The sequence below is a fragment of the Rissa tridactyla genome, chromosome 12, assembly GCF_028500815.1.
Source record: "Rissa tridactyla isolate bRisTri1 chromosome 12, bRisTri1.patW.cur.20221130, whole genome shotgun sequence".
Lineage (NCBI taxonomy): Eukaryota > Metazoa > Chordata > Aves > Charadriiformes > Laridae > Rissa > Rissa tridactyla.
Window position 1 is genome coordinate 694,737 of NC_071477.1, and position 20,513 is coordinate 715,249.

Genomic DNA, 20,513 nt, shown 5'->3' on the forward strand with positions numbered 1-20,513 from the left:
AGATCAGTTGTTTAAGAAACTGGGGAAGGTGATATAATATTCTTTGTGTGATGCTCATTACTGTCCTGTTTGAAAAGTTTGGCTCAGCCAGACACATAACAGAAAGCATATAATGTAATTTAGACAGTGTGTTCAAAATATCTGATAGTCAGTCTGAGTGAGTTCATCACTACCCCAGCAGTGGAAATTTTAGGAGGGGGTGGATTTTGATAAAGGTCGTGAATGATTAAAACATCATAAGAATGAAGGATTAACAAACTAAAAATGGATAAATCCCTTGTATCACTCATCTGATGTTTGCTATCCACTCTTACAGGCTGCGGTCCGACAGGTTACCAAACACAGCCTTGGGCCAGACACCAACTGGTTGATTCTAACAGGAGAGTATATTTATAAGCAACTTGTTTAACTGTGTGAAAAAGTTATTTCCATTTTTTATTTTATCTTTTTTCATTTTTTTTATTTAATAAATCTATTTTGTGTTATTTTGGCAATGTTCTCTCCATATAAAACATATTTTATTTGCAACTAACTACAAAAATATTTCCCAAGTACATTCCAACAAGCTGCAAGGATGATAATCTTACAGACATTTTTCTTTTTATGGTTTAATTATATTTATTTTTAGTCGAATTGCTGGGCTTATTCTTGGGAGCCTGTTGGATCCTGATGATGCTTGCATTTGCTGTTGGGAATATGGCACAAGCAGCAGCACTGAATTGGATAACATTTAAAAAGGCTCTAATAGCTTTGCTGCTGGCGAAGAGCTGGGAATGTCATTTTCCCAACCCCACCTACAGATTTCAGGACCTAACAAGCTCCGGAACAAATGTTGCATTTCAATTTTGCAAAAATGATTTTATCTATTGCTGGAAACCCCTCCAGCACTTTAAAAAAAAAAGGAAAAAAAAAGAGACAAATATGTTTAGATCTGATACTTGCATTTATTTCTCCAGGGGTTGAACACGGCTCAGCCTGGCTGGTTCGGTGATAGCGCAGCGCAGCCCTACTGCTGCGTGACCACGGCACTGCCTTGGCCCTGCCACCCTCGGCCGGGACCTCGCCAGCTCGTGTGAGCCGGGTCAGGCGGAACCGTGCGTCCGAGGGGTGCTCTGGCGGTTCAGCCCAGCCGGGTACCCTTCTGTCCCCGGAAACGGGCAGAACAATTCATGGGAATCTCATCTTTTCCTGAGTAAAAGACACCATGCTCTTTTCCATAGGAAACACTTGAGTTAAGACTGGCTAATTGCAATTTCCTGTCTGGTTTTTTTTGCTCTAGTTTTCCCTTTGGTCACTTCCTAACCTTTCTTGAAGGAAGATGCTGAACATTGCTAAGCAGCTTCTGTGTGAGCTATTTCCATTTCAGTACGTGACACCCCGTAAGGAGTAGAGTTTGCTAAGGGATCACTCAGGAAAGAATGCACTATGTGCGGTACAATGACGTGTATACAAATAGTATCTGTTCACAGTTAACATTAGTTTGATATTTTTTAAGATTTTGATGAATAGCTCCACCCTTGAGACAGCAAAAACTAAATAATATCTGAGTAAAGATTTCCTGAGTAAATATGTTTCACAGGAGCTAAACCTGAAATCAAAGCCATCTCCTGGGTGTGTGCACAACGTGCCGTCAGCTCATTGCGCATGGGATTGCCTGTTTGCCCGTTGTTTATGATTATGGTGTTTTAAATACCTAATAACAGCAAAAATTTGACGTTTTAATATGTCCTAGGTCTCACATCCCTGAGTCTACCCATGCAACCTGTCTCTGGCTGGAGAGCTGGGGAGACGGAGCTGGTTCTCGTGGGAGCGCGTCAGTGTGCAGCACTAATTGCCTGGAGGGGTCCTGTGCGCTTATATTGCCATAACTCACACCGGAATCCAGTTCCCTGCACCTTGAAGATAAATACTCTGATTTAGAGAAAGAAAATGCATCCATAACAAATGGTGTGTAAGTATTGCTTAATGATCGCCTGACAAATCCCCGTCTCTGCATGGGAACTGTGAGAAGCTTTGGATAAAGTTTTCTTAGTTTGCTGAAAAGTCTTACAGAACTAAACAGACTCGATCCAACAACCTTGAAAATCGATGGATGTGCTCTCGCTCCAGCGGAGTGAGAGGGCTGGAAGGGAGAGTCCAAAGTAACAGCCTTCTCCTCCTCTCCAACTGCCCGGCGCAGACTAGACCACCTCGGTCCTTCTGCACAATTTACCTAGCCTGTTCCTGGTCTGCAGCTGTGCTTCCCGCCCCCGGGAGGCTTTTTCTGATGTCTTGCCTAAAACTCTCTAGCTGCAGTTTAAGCCCATCGCTTTTTGCCCAATTCACTTAGGTGCAGAGGAAGGCTTTATTTCTAAAATACTTCATAAATCGATAGAGAGCAAGATGGAGCCTTTCTGCTTCCATTGTTACTTATTTATTTTTAACCAGAAATTTGGAGGATTTATTAACTTCCTCAGAGTAGTTCAAATAAACCACACAGAAGAGCAATAACTTTCTACAGAATGCTTTAGGGAAAAGTAGTTTCATGCGCTAGTTAAACCTGGTGTACTGAAGTCGTGGGAAGTTTTGCCATGGAGTATAACAGAGCCTGGATTTCAGCCAGCGACTGCCAGTCTTCAAACTCGTATCTTTGTCAGGGTCCATGGCTCCTCCGTCCCGGGGGCATCTCCGTGTCTTCCAGGTAACACCTAACAGCCGTGAAGCCTCCAACAGGTCTCCATGAGCGATGGTCCCTTCACCTCCCTCAGGGGAGAGAAAAGGTCTCCTTGAAACGGAGCTATATGGTGCTTGATTGATTTGCCTGATCTTGACTTCAAGTAGAGACGAAAGAGCTGAGAGTGTAATTCTCTCACAATGAGAATGCAGGTTTGAAGGAAGAAAGGAAGAAATACACATTCTGGAAGAGGTGGAGGCTCCTGGCAGGGCCCGGACAGCCGCAGCCCCATCCATCCATCACCCCGGGCGCAGACCAAAAGTCTATCAGTCACAGCAGTTTATTCACGTCAAATGATTCCAGCTCCCAGCAGGAATGATGGGACCAGCACCAAGCAGAGGAGGTCTGAGTCATCTGGGCTTATCACGCAGAGGTTTCAGAAAGTTCATGTTACAGAGCCCCAGTGCATTTTGCAGCCTACTTGAAGGGAAAGGACTAAAACATCCAATATATCTCCCGTAGGCTGACAACCCAGTAAACACTCCAGCAGGATAACCGTGATCCTTAGAACAATGGAAACATTTTTAGTTAGAAACTGTAGAAGTTACAAGGCGAAGATTTATGTGCTGTGGGGTAAATAAATATTCAGTTCCCATTAATGTTAATGGGAGTTAAGTGGCTAATTCCCCACACATTATGCTGAAGATTTACTTCTCTGTGTTTTATAGAATAAATGAATTTATAGTCTTCCTGGAGGTTAGACCTGAGAAAAACAAAGAGCCCAGAGTTTACTCCGTTTTTATGAGGTCATTTTCTTAAAGGAGGTTTATTCCCCGAACAGAAGGAAAGGTTAGAAGAGCAGCAAGTTAAAGCAATCCCCTCCATGGGATGCCAGGGAGATTTGTGGCAGGCATTTAATCCGAACTCACAGATGGAGACACACGCAAAGATCCACATAAAATGTCTTAATAACAGAAGCCGGAAATTCGTAACAATAATAAAGGCTGACATTTATACAGAGCCTTTCGTCCACACATCTACAAGCGGGATTCTGCATTCAAGGGCACCCACAAAAGTGTCTTGCAAAACACACGTGATTTCACACTAAGCGCAAAATGCATCAAGCAGGCTGCCTTCAGCATCACCGAAACGCAGCCAACACTGGGGCAGCCATTTAGTGCCCCAGGAAGGCACTTAAGCATGTTTCAATTGTAAAGCTCAGCGTATTCTCATTAATTTCAACTGATTTTTCATGGGTTGTAGTCAGAAATGAGCGTATGTACCTTGATGCGCTAATACCTACGCCAGCACTTAACGCCACGACGCCAGCCCTGCATCTCTGTGCAAAAATCCCACAGAATTTACTCTTTTTTTAATGCTCCAGCCTCTAGGATGACACCATAAATTTTCATTGCTGCTTAAAAACCATTTAAAGTCAGTTTTATCGACAGGTTAGAAGTCACAAGAATCCTTTGCCCAAGATGCGGACAGTAACCCATAGTCTCCGTGTTCAAAGACGACCAAACATTCATTCCAAACAATTACATTTTTCTCTTCCTCTGTTAAGGACTACTATGTGGTTGTGCCGAAACTGAGATTAGAGTCAGACAATTGCGCATTTGTTTCCCTTTCGCCTGATCTGAAAAAGAACAGTTTCAGAAAAAGGGAGAGAAAAATTCATGGCAGTGTTTTGGATAGTGCAGAGTGATCTGCTACAGATAAGCAGCAGCCCTTTTTCCTTATTTAAATGTTAAGCTTTCCCAGGCAAATCATATTTTCCCCCTAACTGGTCATTCATTCATCTACAACTCCATGCAAACCAGAACATTTCATTAGCAGGGTCACTCTCACAGTTTCATTTTGATCAGACATTGCTTTTGTATTGCGTATATTGGGTTGTTTTTTTTCTTTTTGGCAGCGAAACGGCCTCTCAAGACCTTTGACAGTAACTCCATGCACTCATCTTTCATTAGCACTAAGCTCTTGCAGATCACTATGTGTTTTTCAGGGGCAGCAGCTGCAGGATGAAGCGTACGGGGCACCGGCGCCTGGTGCCCGGGCTGCGTCCCCTCCTGCCCCGGCCGCGTCCCCTCCCGCCCCGGCCGCTGCCAAATCCTCTTGGCACGACTGGTTACCCCCGGGCTTACCTGGAAATTGCAAAATGAGGTGGCACACACAAATTAAGGAATAGTCCGGGTGTATTATGCTTGGCCCGGTGCACACACAGAGCACAGGTTCAGCCCCTGGAGAGCCCGCGGCGGTGCTGGAGAAGAGACAACCTGCGGATGGGACAGCTGGAGCCGCGGATGGGACAGCTGGAGCCACAGCTGGGAGCCGGCCAGGAACCAGCCCTTTCCTCCTCTCTCCTCTGCCGAATTGCGAGGCTGTAAGCACACAGGGGAGGGCAACGGCAGGCAGCGGCTGGCAGCATGGTGGCAGGGGCTGGGTGGCCTCTGCTGTCCCTACTCGGGACAGGGGAGGTGGTGGTCTTCGGAGGGTTTCAGTGCTCAGCGAGAGCATCCCGTGATGGGGAGCCTGAGTGAGGGTCCTGTTTGTGGCAGGCTTCGGAGGGTCTGTCTCTTCCCAGCGGCTGCAAAAGCCACGCAGGGAGAGCGGCCAGCCAACTGAGACACTGAAATTACGTCTCCTATGAAGTGGTGCAAATATTCTCCAAAGCTATAACTGCTTGAGTTTGCGCTGGATGTCCCACGCGTAGAGGAGATCCCGAAGGGAAGAAAGGCAGCAGAGAAAGAGCAGAACTGGAATGTGACTCCCTTGTGTATTTGAAATGTTATTTACTATCTAGTAAGCCCATTTTATAGCACCCCACGTTTTATTTTCAAACACTTCTATCGACACGCACTGTATATCAGTCATTATCCGATTATGGAAGCTTTCACAATGGTTTCCGGGCAGCTTTAAAAAGCTGCCAAAGAATTCAGTGAGACAGAGGTTTGAACTTTATTGCTGCTTTTCACAAAAAGGCTGAAGAACAAATAACAGACGGAAAAAATGGATTTCGATGACCTGCGTGAATGCAGTAGGCCCCAAACCACGAAAAAAACCGACCTTTTGGGGGTTATTCAGGTGAGATAACCTGCTCACAACTTTCTGCCAGTGGACCATGACATCCATAGCCCCTCTGGCTTTTTTATTAATTCTTGAAGAAGAGCAATAAACAAATGTCATGTCATTACTGAAAAAGCACCTACGAGGCACAGAACAAATATTACTTGTACTTAAAGTAGTCCAGTTAGAAGGTATGTGCGCATCCTAGAGAGATGATGGACGGGTAAAGAAAGAAATCTCTCCCTTTACAAGAGAGAGCTGATTCAACCGGTTTGTTTTTGCTGGCCACATGTGAATAGGATTGCGCCTGTACAGATTACTTTTACATTCTCTGCTTCTCCTCGGGGACAATACCTTGTCTTTTTAAGCCATTTAGTTGTGTTGATAATTTTTATTCTTTACACTAGGCTGTTAGCCAAGGCAAATGTTTGTGTTGTTTTAAAAACTTGAAGTGTATCACCGTGGGAAACCTAAAATATACAGATAACTTCAGAAAGCATTTTTGAAAAAAATTGTGATAACATCCCATGTTATTTCACTTTCCTTCTATTAGTTTTACACGTAGCAGTGTTCAGTGCCTTCGCGGACTGTTTTTCTGTCCTCCTCCCTTCCCAGTCCAAATATACAAAAATACTGATATGATGCTAATTGAACTGAACCATCAGCATATCTGTAGCGATGAAAGTTACGGAAGAAATCAAGAGACTGAACTCAAACAATATTTTTAGCTTTGAAAGAATGTGTGAAATATGTAGCTGAAATAAGAAAAACACTTCAAAGTGTGCGTATATTAAATATTAGCACTAAACAGGACTCCAAACGGTAATGAAACAACAGGCAAAGTTTAATTGAAGATGACAAAATTAAATAAGGCGCAGCCTCTGGGTTCACCTAGAGAACATTTGTCTCAGTCAAATGCTACCAGTGCTGCATACCAACGACGTGCTGTGTGCTGCTGAGCACGCAGCCACGCACATCTAAAAGATTGCAAGTTTGGCTTGTGAAGCCTGCCTCAGACTAAGCAAAACAAGGTCAGACTCAAAATATCCGAGGACTGCTGGGCCCCGGCAGCTCGGGGGAAGGAGCAGCAGGAGGGGGGCGTCGGGGCTCCCCCTTACCCCGGGCAACAGCGAAGGGGGACCCATTTCTGTCGGCGTCCCGCTCTGTCCCGGCTGCGGATCCAGCCAGGGTCCACCACGCCAGCCCAGGGGACACCCACTAACTGAGGGTGAACCTGATCTGCAGAACCTGGGCTTGCATTTCTGAGTTCAGCCTAACCCAGAGACGGAGCACATTACTTCAGCAGGTAAATCCAGCACGCACCAGCCGTCAGCCCAGCCCGGCATCCCGTATTTCTGCCTCATTTTTCATGGCGAGGGCATTGCTATGTGCTTAGACAAGCCAGAGGCCGTCCTGCCTCCAGCCTGATGTCTATGAACTATAGGCATGCCTATTAATCAGATGACGATCGAGCGCCCATGGCATACGCAGCGTGGACCCAAATCTCTACAGCAGCTTGTCCTCGTCAGTCACCCTGACCTGGCAGCTACCGGCCTTTCCCGAGGCACGCACGGGCGCAGGTCCCCACGGGTTTGTTGTTTTAGGAGTAGATGACATTAGAGCGGTGGGGAGTTGTGTAATGTAGCTTTAATAAGCATGTGCTTTCTATTTGTCACTGCTTAAACTGTACTTTTGTACACGCAGCCCAGGAATCGTGCTGAAATCTGCAAAACATTAACGGCAGCAAAGATGAAGGGGTTTCGAGTGCTCCCCAGGCCGGGGAGAGCGTCTGGCTGGGGAGGCCGGGCCGGGAAGAAGTCCTTTTGATGGAACTGAAGGAAATAGTAATGAGGGTTGTAGTGAGAACCCTCTTCCTCCAGTTAATGTATTTTCTTAAACAAAGAACAGGAAGTTATAACAGAAACGGTCTGTGCTCCTCAGGCACACAGCTGCCAGCATCCTTTGGCCGCGCACAAACCCCCTTTGACTGGGGCAAACCGAGAGCCTCCCATGAGCACCACACGATCCCGGCAATGCTCCTCCAACCATTCCTTTTCCCACCCCAGGGATGCCCTTCCTCTTCCGTTTACCTCCTCAAATAGATGATCTGTTGGTGGAATAGAAGAGAAATGTCAGTTTTTCCTCCTCTTCCCTGAACTCCGTCCCTCCAGCTCTCTCGCTGGCTGTAAGGGTTCTTAGACTGTCTGTTTTTTGGCAATAACCATTCCCTAACCAAGGTCACACATACTGTCTAAGTGCCAGCAACCAGAAACTTTAAATAAAGTGTTACTGAAGTAACTGTACAAATACCTTTTTCACAATAATCTGCTCACTGTCTTTCATGTGTTTGCTAATGAGCTTTACCTCCTGTGGAAATTCAATGGGCTCTAGCTGTACAATTTTCCAGCATTTGAAAAATCTATCAGTTTTTCTGGAAGGGGAGCGGGTGTTTGTTTTTCTGTGGTGAATTTTGGTTTTATTGCTCTAACTGCAGCTTCAGAAAATGAAATAGCTGTCAAAACAAATCAGGAGTAGGAATGCTCAAAACTTACATTTTTGGCACCATTCTGCAACATCAAATGTTCATCGTCTCTGTTTTTTGAAACGCTGAACACAGTTAAAATGAGCCTCAAGATCAAAAATCAGTAGATGTCCCATTAATTATGTTCCAATGTGAAAGCTTCCAAAGTGGAACTCGAGGCCATACAGATTTTTCTGGTGCCAAAGCCCGAGGGTTTCTCCAGCTCTGCTCTTGCTGCTTTAGTCACTCCGAACACATTCCAACCCCACAACGCACTAATAGCGGAGGAGACTGGAGAAATCCCAGTTTTGCAAACATGTGCCACCGACCCTATTAATCATATTAGTAACGCAAAGATGAGTAGCATCTACTGCTGGGAAGGATAACACTAGTTGCCATGGGGTTAGTTGGGCATACAGCACACGCATGAGAAATATTTGCAGGTCCCAGCAAATGTTCTTGAAGCAATTCAGCACAGTGAACTGTAGTATCACGGCTTATGAGCTGAGAGTAAAAGCAGGGATGGTAATGCACAATGCAGTTTGTCTTTGCAAACAAACCTACATCAACTTCTAATTAGGCACGAGCAAGTCGGTGTGCGTGATTAGTTGGTCTGTGTTCTGGAATCCCGCCTCCAGCACAGCCCCGTGCTTTGGGTGGAGGATGGCAGGTACGAAGGCCAGAGCTAATGCCAATATTTTCAGCATAGGAAGTCTTCAGCTAATTAGTGAAGAAAGGCTCAAGAAGGAAAGTTATAAGCTGAATAGCATTATCATGATATTAGGGTTCAGATTCTGATAATGCTGGAAATTGGTCATGTTCATGTTATTGCTTATTAATAATGAAAGTAACTTCCCATTGGGGTCTGCTAATAATAATAATAACAGCAATCAAATATCAACAATGAGCTAGTATTTGTGCAAAGAGACGTATGTGTAGGCTTGTGTGCCACCAGACAGCACCTACAAATCTTAATGTGCAAGTGCCGAGTCCCGGACTGAACAGGTGCCTTCAGAGAAATGTGGATAAATACTTCTCTAAACAAAAAATAAATAATAGAAAGCACAGGCAGGCTATCACGTTTAATATTTTCCATATGCAATTGTAGAATCACAAAGTCCAGAGATTAATAAGTGGAAAAATATTCCATGTCAACACTAGTGAAAGTTTTAGAGGGCAAGATACTCTTGAGTGTGAGTTCAGCCATGAGAATATTGCCTCCGTGAAGAACCATGATTCTCTGGTAATAAAATAATGGGAAGAATAATGCACTGCACTTGCACAGCACTGCCTGGGAAGCAGCAAATAAGGACAGTGGTTGCATCTACGTAAAAATAAACCCCAGGCTGGGCTTGGAGCCAGCTCTGCTGCTCACCGACACGTCTTTGCTGCTGCAGCAACCCGAGTCAGCGCCGGGGTGAGCAGTTCAAGAAGGGGAGAACTCGACGTGGTCTCGGCCCTGCACAGCCCAGAGCTCCGTGCCTGGCCCTGCAGAACCCCTCTGCCTCTCTGCTGGTGCCACATCACCAGCGCTGGCTGGACAAGACCTCTTGAAATCTGTCCTAGAGGGCACAAGGGCGAAGGAGAAGGGGTGGCCAAGAGAGGCTCTGCTGGCCATGCCTGGCCCCCGGCTGAGTGGCCACCGCCCCTGAGGGGGCTCAGTCACACTGGAGGTCAAATAGCCATCCTGAAAAATCACGAGTAGGTACTTACTGCCTCCCCTCCTCTCTGCAGTGTGCTGAGCAAACGTTTGGACCGGTGAAATATGTTGAAGCTAAGGAGGAGAAGCATCTTTAGTGCTTTGTGGCATCATTTTTCTTTCAAGTTCCATTGACGAGGTTTTGTGTGCCTTCAGGCAGTCTTTTATTACGATCTTTAAATGTCTAACATAAGTCCCCTTGTTCATCAGTGTACCTGCACTGATCCGATTTCATTAATTCCTATCTTTGCTCCTGTGGATTTTATTAATTTTTGTCAGCATATAATTAGATTTTTAAGAGCCACCATTAAATTTCTAGCATTTGAAGTAGTCCTCAGAGAGTCACCCTGTAAATGTGACTGGCTTCAAGCCCTTTTTTGCCTTTATAAGGAGTGCTGTAAGATCTTTTGTTTTATTCATGAAATGTCACGTTGTCTAATATCACAGCACTACATCACATAACACATCCAGTTCTGTAGTAGTAAATCCCTTTATGTTTCTACATCGTATTCCAACTGCAATACTAATGTCGCAAGTAACATATAGTGACAACTGAAAATTTCAAAAGAACATACGATTTCCATCCCAGACACCCACTACCATTTCCAGTACCGGCTATCCAGGCTGAATGTGTGTTTCTAGCTGACTGTAACAGCACGACCATTAAGGTACCAGTGCTACCTGTGAAACCACAAATAGGCGGGTAATCTTCTGTGAATAATAAAACTTTTCCAAGAACCTTGACTTTTCCATTTCAAATCTTAATTTCTTGTTATTACCCCCAAATACGTAATAATAACAATAATCATAATGATAATAATAGGAGCAGTCAATGGCAGAGAGTAATACCTCAGTGCACAACTCAATTTCTGTGCATGGCAGAACAATGCATCCTGCCAATCCTGTCTAGAAAGACCCAAAATTTGATGACTAAACCACAAATGTCATCAAAAGGCAATTTTGATTTTATGCCTTGAAGATCTCAAAGGGTTTCTCCCTTCTTTCTGTGCCACGAGGTTTGTGCAACTGTTGCCACCTTCCTACCAGGTGACCCTCCACCTTACGTGGTGGAAGTCCATGGCTTCAGGGTTTCCAATCAGCCTTATCAGAGCCTCCTTTTTACCTCACCGTCCATAGCTCAGGCACCTGCATACATGATACTCCTGCTCTGCCTGCAGCTGTACTAACACCTGAAAATGTAGGAAAAGAAAAATGAGGGGTAGCTCTTGAAAATGTGATCATTGAAATATAAACAACAGTTCAGATGAGGATAGCCCCGTCCCCTCCTCCTCACGCACCTCAACCACAAGTTTAGATTTGCTCAAGTTCTGGCTTTTCCTGAGGCCTCCTTCTGCATTAGGAAGTTTTTATTCTTTCTTTACTAATTGTTCATACCAGGGGTAAATCCTCCCCGCTGCCCATGAGGAGTGCAGGGGTCCCCACGGCGCTGCGCTCTGAGGGGGCACGGCAAGCCCCGGGGTAACATTTCAGAGGAACATACAGACTGCATGTCAGGAGCACATCTCTTGCAGGCAGCGGTGATTCAAGTTTTAATTATCTTCTTAGATATGTCAGGACAGGTGACAACATCACAGGCAAGGCTCACAGTTCTCTGCTGTGGCAAAGCCAGGCTGCAGAGCTCTGACTGAAGATAAATGAGCCCCTGCGTCCCAGCCTCTCCGAGCGTGGCTGCTCTCACCCCTGGCATTTCACAGGTCACTTTACGCTCAATAATTCTGCCTAGGGGATCCATGTTTACCCATTTTTTTATCATCAAAAGGATGTTCCTAGCAAGGCAAACAATCTCTGCCATGCTGGGAGGTGGCAGATTCAACTCATCAAAACTGTCAGGTAAAGAACAGCCATCGCCACAAACCCGGCCCAGCGCCAGCCGCTCCAGGCTCACGCTGGAGACGCTGCTTCTCTTTCCCTGAGGATGAGCAAAAGCTGCGCCAAAAGTGTTCCCTGCGCTTCGGGATGGCCTCGGGGCTGCTGCAGCACAGCCCAGCCGCGCAGGAGCTGGGTGAACACTACCTGCTGTCACCATGTGTGAGGGCAGGGACGGGGGACAGGGGACAGGGAGCCAGCCAGAGCAGGGACAGGGGAGAGGAGACAGGGGACAGAAGCCAGGGCAGCTCTGCCCTGCCCAGGGCTCCCCTGGGGGAGAATCCTCCATCGCTGCGCAGGCAGCGCCTGGGCTGCTTTCTGCTGCCTCAGCAGAGAAAGAAACCTACTACCTGCACCAAAGGCCAAGGATTTAGCCCATAAATCTCAGGGCTTTGATTAATTCCTTTCCTTTTATTTCTTTTTCCTTTGCAGATGTTAACATTTTCCAAGCAGTTATATGCTACCTTGGTGAAGTGCAAAGAAAACAGAAACCATGTCTGAAATTACACAAAGGATAAAGTAGAATAGCATGCGCTGGTTTAATGCAGCAATCAAGATTAGATAAGGAGCATATGCCCAGTGCTGGATCTGAGAAATTAGCAGGAATGCAAAAGACATTTTTAGCATGTGTTTCTGATATAAAGTCACTTTCACTCTAAGTGGAAATATGTCGTGCACTAATACTGGTGTTTTCTTCCCTGATCCATCAGGTAAAAACATATTGGAAGAGGCAGGATAATACTACTTCAGCGACAGTACAATTTTATTCTTGCTAGGAACAGATTTATTGTGCCTTCGCAGTCAAAACTGATAGCATCCAGCATACTCCCATTTACCTCTCGCTGCTTCTGTCATCTGACATTTTTGTATAAACAGATAATGATTTAAGATTTCAGCAGAAATGAAATCATTTTGCCTGGTAGAGGATGGTAAGCCTTGAGGCTGTGCAATCTTGATTGTACCAATTCAACATGAAAATACACCATACATCTAAAACTTGCTTCCTTTCTCCAGAACTTAACAATTCAAGAACGCAGTTGCTTTCATTGTCCATCATCATGATAATGGTGATGATGAAAAGATGTATTAGCCATGCTTAAGTTATTTACTCGGAAAAGGAAGGTTTACTATGTAAGTATTATAATAAAATTTGGGAACTCAAAAATAAAGGTTTTCATGTTACAGTCTGTTAGCTGAAATATGGCAGTAGAGATGTACCTGACCGTTCAGAGAAAGCTGGAGTCTGATTAAAGACCTGGGAGTCCCAGTCTCAACTGCATCCAAATGAGCAGTTTTCACTGGGAATGTTATGGGTTTGCCGGTCAAACTGAGATGAGAAAAGGTTCGTTTCCGCTCCCCCCACCCCATTCTGCTCTTGGGGACGGTGTACGGAATCGATGGAGATCTTTCGTAATGCACTGTAGGAGCCTCATGCTGATGCTGTGGATCCAAGAGCCAGGGACTGCTCCGTCCTCCCGACTCAGCCTCCAGGGGAGCCCCAGCCTCCCTCTGTGGGAGTCTGGAAAGACAAGCCGTCTATTTTAGGGACTTGAGTTAAAACTAAACAGGAGAAAATACTCCTACAGATAGAGCAAATTCTTTTGCAAAGAGTGGCTGAACAACTGGACCATCTCTGCAGTTATTTCTGCGTATTTTCCACTGACATACAGCCTCAGTTGTTTCACAAATTCAAGTGAGATGTGCATATAAAGGGACACATGCAGACATCCATCCCAGCAGCACAGCAACAAACTACCACTCACTCAACCCCGTGGCACTGCTCTTAGACCACTCCTCTCTCTAAATTCACAGGTTTATGTCTGTATTACTCTTTATGCAAGAAACAAATTACTCCCACGGCACAGGGGTTCCCCGGCGCAGTCATTAGCCTCGGGTACGTGATGCTCAACTGGTGCTGTTTCCGACATATCAACATCCCAGGACCGGAATACACGACTCCTGCCTTCTCCCTTCCCACTAAAGGGAATGACAACACATTTTTCATAAGGTTGTATACTCCCACATAGGGAGGGAAAACACGGTGCTGCTCTTGTGCGCGTGTATCTTGTAAAATAAATTCTTTTGTCAAAGAAGCCCCACAAATTATAGCCTAAGGCATAAAAAAGAGATCTAGATCCCAACTCAGATTTATATGTGAACACACTGTGATCAAAGATCTTGGAACTAAAGATAATTACACCCTACTGCAACGATCATTGCTGCTTTAAAAATAAATCAGGCAGGTTAGAATCTTTTCACTGAAAGCACTTCCAAAGCAAAAAGGGAGTTGGATCAAATACAATTTTAGGAAAATGTCACATTGTAACTAGTAAAAAAGCTATTAGAAATTTCCAGGCACAATTTGGATTTTGTATTAATTATATTTTCACTTGAAACAGAGGTAACGTTGACATTTTGTTACCTCTAGAAATCTCCCACCAAAAATTTCAAGTGAAAAAATTGTAAGCAGAAAACATTCAGTTAAAAAATTTCACAAGAAAAAAACCACAGTCTGAAAGAAAAAGACAAAAAGAGTAACTGGAGAAAACTAAGCTTCTAAATCTATAAAAATAGGATTAACTTTTATTTGTAAAATCCCAGGTTTTAAACAGACATCAAGCCAGCCTTTGAATGTGTGAGTCCAACCTATTGTCACGACCGTAACTCCAGTCGTCGCTCAGACTGACTGGTGACATACTGGTGTACTGAAGTGTTAATGTCTCAACGCGTGAGCTAAGCAAATGATTGATATCATCCCCGATGCATATGTCTTATAAATTAGATGGATGAAACCAAGATCCCTTATTACTGTAAGCACAAAATTACTGGGATAAATTTAGAAACTATTTTCGGATTTTCAGTGTTCCTACGGCATTAATCCCTCTCTCTGCTTCTCCCATTATTACCATATTAATTTAAGAGGCCTGTAGCCAGAAGAACTGTCACAAACAGAATCCGCTGGTAACTAATACAAATAATTTATTTCAGTTCTGAGACTAATCAATATACGGCCTAATTTTCCAGCTGTGTTTTCTTCTATGGGTAGAAAATGCACAGAATTTCAATAGCCATTTCAGAATCCTTTTTAAAAATTGAACACTAGAGATCATATTTTCCAAACCTGCCCAGTCTGTCTCTTCTAATTAATGATGTGGTGCACTAAAATAGATTGCTGTGTATTTTGCAAAGTGTTGCTTGAAGTTTGACTTGTATGGCTGCCATTGGCTTTCACGGCTGTTGCCATGAAAACTCCAAACCATTATAAAAAATAACAGATTTCTGTACAGCAGGGTAAAGGCAGAGGTTGCAAACAGCATGCCGAGAAACGAGCCTGCCGAGAAGCGAGCATGCCTCCGTCAGCATGCCATCCGCGCTGGACTCCACAGGCCGAGAGGAGGGATGGCCGTCACGGGGCCTGGTGCTGCCTCGCCCGCAGCCCTCAGCTCGGCAGCGGAATGAGCACCGGCACCTTTGGAATCTGTTTAGCAGAACGGAGAGCAATGAGTCATTTCTCAGGAGAAGTCAAAACCCCGACCAGCTGAGACCAGCTTTTGATCACAATCCCTTCCATGCCCCGTCCCTGGCCGTCACCCACGGCTCGCTCTGTGGCCCCTGTGCGCGGGCCAGTGGCCATGGGAGCTGGCAGCACCCACGAGAGCAACATGCCACAGCAGGTTCTTTTGCTGGTGGATCCATTCGTAAATGAGTTCTGTTTAAAACCATCCAGCTGCAGAAACTTGGCCAGGGCTCTGCTCCACAAGACAAGCACTACCTCCGTTGTCACTCTGGATACTGGGCTTTCACACAGCGTGACATTGCCAGTGATGGATGATGTACCCAAACGCAGAGCCCATGTAATAAATGCATAGGAGTGAGTAAGCACATTTCATTCCCAAACAAAAATCATGCCTAGGAGAAGGAGAAATCAACAAACACGTTGGGGAAGTGAAAGGTCAGGGGAGGGAGCTTTTCTCATTAACCCTTTAACTTCAGAGAAGCTGAAAAGAGTAGTCACTTAGTCTAAAGGTCTCCATTGCCGTCTTCCCACCCAAACCAGCATCTAACCCCAGCATACCCAGGGATTTCTGATATTGCAAAATGTTTTCTGTCTTAGCCTGGGCAAGAATCATAGAATCATAGAACGGTTTGGGTTGGAAGGAACCTTGAAGATCATCTAGTTCCAACCCCTGCCCTGGGGAGTTCTGCTCTCTGACCTCAGAATCGCTGAGATCCCTACCCGCAGTAGTCAAGACCTGAAATATTCTGGCCTGTTGGTTACAGCTTCAGCTTCTGCCACTGAGCCACAGTGTACAGCAGAGGTGCAGCGGTGTTACACCTCTATTAGCGTACGCATGGTTTAATTCAGCTGGTGTCTAATGCAAATGCCCCACAAAGGAGCAGCGTCTGCTCTGCTGGGGTCTGCCTGCCCGCAGTCTGCTAAGCCACTGTTTGGACATCATTGCCAGGATATTCTGGTGGCCTTCATAGCTTGGGTCACAAGGCAAAGCTTCACGTACAGCCAGCGCCTCTCTCTTTTCAGACCTGAATGCCCTCAGAGCCTCAGTACGGTCAGCTATCTCTGTTTCTGACAAAGTCTGCCATATTTACTTCACTGCTGCATATCTTTCTGATAACATTTCTTTCTGCAGATCACGAAGAGAAGCCTGGCTTTCCAAAGTGCTCCTAAATTCCCAGTCACTGCAGGTCACCTATCCTTTTCTTCCCCTATTTTCTGTGTGCCATTTCCATGTCTCTTAGGGAGGGTCAAATTCTCCCCCTTCTCTCCATCAGTGCAGAATCTTCCTCTTCCTCGTCCCGCTGGCTGAGGCAGGAGGGGAGCAGGGACCGACAGCAGAGCTGCATGTGGCACAGGAGCAGCCCCAGAAGGCTCCCTCCAGCCATCAGGTGGTCCAGGATCCATGGTTTCAGAAACACTGACAGGGAGAAACAGGCTTTCTCTGTTCTAGTCCAACACCATTTGGTGTTTTCTCTTACAGGCTGTTCTCTCCACCTCACTGCACAGAGAAAACACCCCAGAGTATCCTGTTCAGAGCCACTTCCTTGCCCTACATCCCAGTGGATGCAGCTTCTGAAAGGAAGCAGAGTCGGCAAGGATGGAGTGCTTTTGGGAATCATTCCCAGCATATGGAGACTGCATTCTGCAGCAAGAAAGGGCAGTTCCCTCAGCAAGTGGAAAATGGGCTTCACCTCCCTGTGGTCTCCCTGTGGTTTGCTTCCCTTGCGATATTATTTTTGAACAGCAGGCAGGAGCTCTGTGTTTCTTGTTCTGTTTAGTAAATCCAATAACCAAACCTGGCCCACTTCTGGGTGGTCCTTGCGAAATACCAGAAAACCACGCCAAGGCCATGTGATATAATAATCATAAGGAATACAGGGATTGCTTTGACAGATACCTCAAAATCAGTTTTTCAAGAAACGGGATGTTTCAACCAACGTGTCCATTCCATTTGGGTTTTTTCCCTATTCCTTTTACTTATTCAGCGCCTTTGTTCTTCATTCTGGTAAGCCAGAATTACCAGCCTGGAAAATGAAGGTCACTGATGCATGATGCTTGACTTGGTCTTAGGCTGGGAGAGACGCTACTTTACACAAAATGCCTTCCAGGTTAAAGAATTCCAATCGGAATTGCTAGGCAGAGCGACTGCTTTCATGACCAAGAATGAGAGAGAGAGATGCAAAAAGCCAGCCATTAAAGCCCAAACGTAAGCACGGTTTCCGTTCATTTTCCTGAACACTTTGTGGGCGAAGTTCGTGCCAGGGGACTGCTCTGGGTGCGCAGGGCCAGCCTGGCCCTCGCCACGCAGCACGTCTCGCCCTGGCCCGTGTCGTCCCGCCTCCCCCCGCACCGCCGAGTGCCAACGTGCCCCAGCCATGGCTCCCGCTGCCCGCAGCCTCCTCCACCCCGGCCCCGCGTGCATCCCAGCCTTCCTGCCCCCAGAGCCGCTGGCGGGACAGCCAGCCCCGCTGAGGTGGGCTGAGGGGAAGGAAACGCTCCGCGTCCCTCCGGGCCCCAGCAGAGGTGGGACCAGCGACCGAGGCTGCTCAAAACCTCCTCCTTCTACTCCCCGCAGGAGCGGGGCCATGGCGGGCCGACAGGCAGCTCGTCTCCCCGCTCACCGGGGATATCCCTAGACGTGCCTAACGTAATAAACATCAAATAAACATCATATTTCATCACCAACACGCTCCTTCCCAGCTACCAACTATTAATGACATGAGACTTCACTAACATTTTTTAATTCACGGCTTTTTACAGCTGCACTGTATAAATGCACAGTCATTTCTGGAGAGGATGGGAACCCCAGTCTCTTCAGCTCGAGAGGACAGGCTGGCCAGAGACGCTGTAGTAAATTCCTGTTCTGATAGCAATCATCAAATTAATAATCATTTGGGGCAGAAAGGCTCTTCCTTCTTAAGGGCCTGATCCAAATCACATTATGTCCGATGAACTTTCTTCCTCGGTTGCCTGTGCAACAGCGGCTAATTGGGCATCTATGCTCTTATTTGTCACTGCCCCGATTTAATTAATTGTCGTAGGATTAAAAATACTGGTTAAATTCATGCTCACATTATTATTAATCATTCTTGTCTCTTTTCATAAACGCAGGCCCTAATTCAAGTATCGTAATTTTACACAGCAAACATAGCCAAAAATGCGATAAAGGAGAATTTCATGATCAGAGGTTGGCTGATACAGACACAGCACAGCAACATGACCAAAGCAGCACAGTGTGATTGATTTTTCTCTTCCTTTACTCCCAGCTGCTGCGATTCGTGTGAAATCTGTCTCGAGGCAATGGGATCCCATGAGGGGAGCAATTGGCGCCGGGAAGAAGCAGTCCGCATTAAAGGGGATGCACATTCCCCCTCTCCTCCTGTATGGATACACATATGGATCCGTCCTCCTGGAGGGACAGTCACTGCACTCCTGGATGCCTTGTTGTTTGCTCGTGACCTGTGAACCCAGCTGCTTATAGAGATGCTCGGGGTTAACCAGGCACCCCCGACCCTCCCAAAATCTGCATCCTGCTGTTACCTGGAACCTCACAATCCTGCCAGCTTTTCTTTGCTAATTACTTTCTCATAGAGCTGCCTCTGCTCTCCCAGCACGTAAATAATGCAAAAAAGACTGTTCCCTTTGTATTCAATTAGTGAGGGAAAATGGCTCTGTGGTTAATGGACCAGGTGGGGACCTGGGAGATGTGAGTTCAGTTCCCAGCGCTGCCACACGCTTCCCCTGCAGCCTTCGCTTCCCGCACAGCCTTGTCGCATTCGCCCGAGCCGAACAGAGAGTAACGGAGCAAGCAGGACATCAAACAGCAAGCCCAGGGTGCCAAACCCACCAGTCCCCAAATGGCGTGGCACCAGGGACACCAATACCCTGCTGCCCACACATGGCTTCGGGCAATGGGGGTCTCCGGCGCCATCCCGCCTTCTGTTCAGCAGGAAAACTCCACCGCAGCATTTCTGACTACAGTGATTTGGTGTCTGTCCCCTCACATGGCATCGGACCAAGCCAGCTGGGGCGCAGGGAAGCTGAGGACAAGCTGTGATGAAGGGGGCATCACCATGAAGACAGAGAAAGGTTTGTATAACTGCACAGGCAAAAGGTCAAATCCTTTATTAAAAAAATCTGTAAACAATTAAAGCAGCCACGAATATGGGAGGTATGAGTGCAGCCATTAATATTTAGAGGAGTGGAGGAAGGAAGAGAGAGAGATGAAAGCCGAACACCTTTTTGAACCTCAGCCAAAGCTTTATCAACCATATAACTAAGAGAACATATCCTGCTCAGCGAGACACGTATTCACCCTGTTTCGTTACATTCTGTTCTGTCCTCAGTCATGATGGATCCTGCTGAGACTCGTGTTTAACAGCTCCTTCCTGGAGTGGCTCGAGCAACAACAAGAAAAAAAATATTGTGAAAGTCACACCCTATTGAAATTGCATCCTAAAGGGACCTGGCGAGCGCAGTAATTACCAGAATGACTGTGAACACCAGGGCCACACTTGGCTGGGAGACTGCTGCACACGTTAGAATTAAAAAGGACTTTAAGCAGATGCAAGAAAAGTGGAAATTAGGGACAAAAGTGTAGGCACAAAAGCGATCCATCATTCCTGATAAGGAGCCATTAGGCTGGATTCTGATGGGAGCAGAACCCGGGGAAGCTGGCCTTTCTAAGCTTACACATGCAGAGTAATCCCCAACTGTTTTCAGATAATGGAAAACTGCATTAACCTTGTAATGCTTTCCTGGTGACTCCATCACATTCACCCTCTTACAAGCCTCTCTGCTACTTTTTTTGCACCCTCCGATTTCTCCAGGTTCTCATTTCCATCCTGTGGGGCCAGTGCAGAATGCCTTGGTACACGAGATCAGAATCCAGCCCCTTCTAATTTCAGCCAGAACAAGATTTCTGGCTTGTTTTAGCCATCAGGATAGCCTTGACATGCTTTGACTTGCCTGCACCAAAAATGTAAACAGCAGCGCTAAGTACAACAATTACCATTGTGTGTCTGCAGATGTTTGTTTCCCTTGAAGGAGCTTGGAATTTGAGTGGGGAAAGGCAGGGTAGGCAACAAACGGAGGCTAATGCAGTCTGGGGCAAACTTCCCAACTGCAGTTTTATAAACAGCTCAGGCTGCTCCCCGTTCTGTCGGTG